Raw genomic sequence first — 3,785 nt, 5'->3', positions numbered from 1 at the left:
TTTAAGTGCTTTTTCTCAAATTTTTATATACGAAGTATACAAATAGGCATACCAAAGGAAATTTTTATACCTTTCATGAGCATGAAATGGTATTATAACTTTGGTCCGATGTTTGTAAGTACCAGAACAAAAAGAGATAGACCCATTAAAATGTATACTTATATGATCAGAACGTCGAGCTGAGTTGATTTAGCCATGTCCGTCTGTCCGTCTGTCCGTCTGTCCGTCTGTCTGTCTGTTTGTATGCAATCTAGTCTCTCAGTTTTCGAGATATCCGGATGAAATTTGGTAGGTGGGTGTATTTTTATAATGTATTAATCATTTGTCGGAACCGGCAGAATCGGACCACTATAACATATAGCTCCCATACAACAGATTGTTCAGATATGAGATTTTTCGTTATAACTTCTCCATTTATGCAGCTACGAACATGAAATTTTGCAGTACTTGCACCCATTATCAACAGAATACTTACAGTGAAAATTACAAAGATCGGGTCACTATAACCTATAGCTCCCATACAACTGATTGTTCAGATATAAAATTTTTCGTTATAACTCCTTCATTTATATAGCTAGGAACATGAAATTCCGCACTATTTTCAATAAATATGAACAGAAAACTTACAGTGAAAATTAAAAAGATCGGGTAACTATAACCTATAGCTCCCATACAACTGATTGTTCAGATATGAGATTTTTCGTTATAATTCATCCATTTATGTAGCTAGTACCATGAAATTTCGCGCTGTTTTCACTCATTATCAACAGAAGACTTACAGCGAAAATAACAAAGATCGGGTCACTATAACCTGCAGACCCCATACAACTGATTGTTCAGATATGAGGTCTTTTATCATAACTCCTCCATTTATGCAGCTAGGAACATGAAACTTCGCACCATTTTCTCTCATTATTAACAGAATACTTACAGTGAAAATAACAAGGATCGGATGACTACAACATATATCTTCCATACATCTGATTGTTCAGATATGGGATTTTACTGTAAAACTTCTTTATTTGAACAGCTAAAACCGATAAATTTCGTAAGATATTTTATAAATAATAATACAAAGTCTACTGAGAAAATCATCAAAATCTATGCTGTATAAGCTTTATCTCCTATAGCACTGATTGTTCAGATACCAGTTTTTGCCATATATCTCCTTTATGTAGGAAACTAAACCCAATAAATTGTGTTACCGGTTTACATACCGATCACATAGCAGTGAAAATCACTTATTTTGGTGCCATATAAAGTATATCTTCCATACCTCTGATTTTTTAGATGCGATTTTTTATATAAGTATGTAACTCCTCTATCAATGTATGCACATGTATTCAAAAGCAGTAATCTGTCAAAGTAAAATTTGCAGATGTTCATGAAAGGTATGAAGCCTTCGGCATAGCCGAAGACAGCGCTGCTCTTACTTGTTTAAAAATCGGGTTGTAATTTTTTTGTTTTAAATATTTTTTTTTTTATAAAAAACGGCATTTTTGCTTTTAAGTGTTTTTTCTCAAATTTTTATATATGAAGTACAGTAAAACCCGCTTAAGTACCTCACGAAAAATGTCAGCTTTTTGAGGTACTTAGGCGGGTTGGGTACTTAAAAGAACCCGCTTAAGTACCTCGATGCGGGTACTTAAGCGAACATAATTATTGATGTAGTTACATCTTTTTGGTAACTTAAAAAAAAAAGTTGGCAACCCTTGTGTGTGAAGTACGTAAAGTTTCTCATTCCGCTTTGCTGTTTAAATATATAAGCTTTAAGTGAATAATAAATCACGATTGTACGTGTTATCTTCTACATAAGTGCTAAACATCATTGTTCGTCTCCTGTTCCGACAGCTCTAAGCATCGAAATTGTAAAGTAAGTCAGGTGCTCCACAAAATTGTTTTGTTCTTGTTGAATGCGAAAGAGGCGAAGTACCTAATCAACAACAACTCCTATACGTCTACCGCTATTCGCCACAAGCTTTTCTCCGAGTTGTTTGGTTTGTGTCATCAATACCTACAATAGCGCCACCTGTGGTAAACTTTGTGCAAATCACAACTTCGTGTCGTAAACTGTGCTGCCACCTCTTTCTTTTCTATAATCCCACTAAAATGGCTGGAGGTGCCGGAAAACGACGTGGTGAGACTACTTCCAACGATGGAGAACCCAGAAAAACTCTGCTAATCAGTGGCTCATCACCAAATATTATACGCAGTATGGATCTACGCTTTGAAAAGTTCAACGAACTGCTTGCAAAGCAAATCCTTGAGTCCGAAAACAGAATTATGGAGGTTTTCTGTCGCAAATTTGAAGAAAAGTTAGAATCTTTTACGCGCGAGCTAACCAAATTAAATGATAGAGTTACCCGTTTGGAATCTACCTTTCATCGATTAGAATCCTTGAGGCAGAGGTAGCAACTTTAAAACAACATCTCTCCAAGCATGATAGCCTTATGGCTGCCTGTGATGCTAGACTACTAGGGATCCCACTCGAAGAAGGTGAAAACTTGCAGAGTATATTTCATCATCTATGTTTTTCCTTGAATTTAAAACCACCTCCATTAAGGGGTATTTTCCGAGCACGAAAACCTCGGAATACTCCGGTTGACGCTGCGATTATAGTCAAGTTTCAAGCACCTGCGGATAGAAACAATTTTCTAAAAACTGTGGCGAATTATAAACGATCTAACAACAGTGGGCTACGGCTTACTCATGCAGGCATACAATCCAAAGCCCCTGTCTTCATTAACGAGTCGCTAACAAAGCATAATTACCAGATTTCCAAGTCAGCCCTTAATCTAAAAAAACGGAAAACAGTTGCATCTGTGTTCACCAGAGGATGCTTAGTTCACATTAGGCAACAGAAAAACAACAGTCCGCTCGCAATATACACCCTGGATATACTCAATGAACTGGAGCACACTAGTCCACCTGGTATCCACTCCTTTAGCGACGGGAATATACACCAAAACAGCGATGATCCACAAGATGTATGATTACTACTACTGCCATTATGGTTCTTTTTATCTCTTCCTTTACTGCGTTACTTACTCTATTTCCACATATTTCTGGTTAAATTTACTATTAGTTTTTTTAAATTCCAACTGCAGTGCATTTAAAATATTGTATATTGACTTTGGACTATAAGCATGCGAGTTCCAAAGGCTGTCTTAACACCATGTTGCGTATTTTAAGCAAACGAGCGGTTGGGTTGAAGATAATTCACCTCAATGCGCAAAGCTTGTACAAAAAGCTTGATGAGTTTAAATATATTTTTGAGGATTCCGATATTGATATTCTTTGTGTTCTAACACAAAGTGTGTTGTGTGGTTCTAACCATTTCACAGTAATGATTTGATAAAAGTGAAAGGATACCAACTGTTCAGAGCTGATAGAAGTGGTCATGGTGGTGGTGTCGCAATATATGTTAAAAATTGTTCATTGATATCTTTTCAGGTGAAAACAAGCTCCTGGTCGGCTGTGTATACAGACCCAATCGTCATATTAACTTCTCCAATTTTACCGAATTTCTTCAACCGTTACTCGACAACTACAACAACGCGGTGGTAGCGGGTGATTTCAACAGCAACCTTATTGTCGATTGCAGCTTAAAACTTAGCATGGAGTCTCTAGGTCTTTTCCCACTAACACCTACTTACCAACACATTTTACTAACACCAACAGCACTTTGCTTGACATATTTTTTGTGAATGACCTTAGTAAATCCCTCCACTGTAGCCAACTGTCTGCACCTAACTTTTCGAAACACGACTTGATTTTCTTGATTT

At 36.7% G+C, this 3,785-nt stretch overlaps 1 pseudogene; it reads right to left on the bottom strand.

Moving 5' to 3' along the window:
• LOC118736194 overlaps positions 1 to 3,785 on the bottom strand; it is a 9,342-nt pseudogene that overhangs the window by 5,350 nt on the left and 207 nt on the right.

Source organism: Rhagoletis pomonella, unplaced genomic scaffold, assembly GCF_013731165.1.
Source record: "Rhagoletis pomonella isolate Grant_MI unplaced genomic scaffold, Rhpom_1.0 Rhpom_scaffold_00003, whole genome shotgun sequence".
In the NCBI taxonomy this organism is placed as follows: Eukaryota; Metazoa; Arthropoda; class Insecta; order Diptera; family Tephritidae; genus Rhagoletis; species Rhagoletis pomonella.
This window is presented reverse-complemented; position numbering and strand designations above follow the sequence as displayed.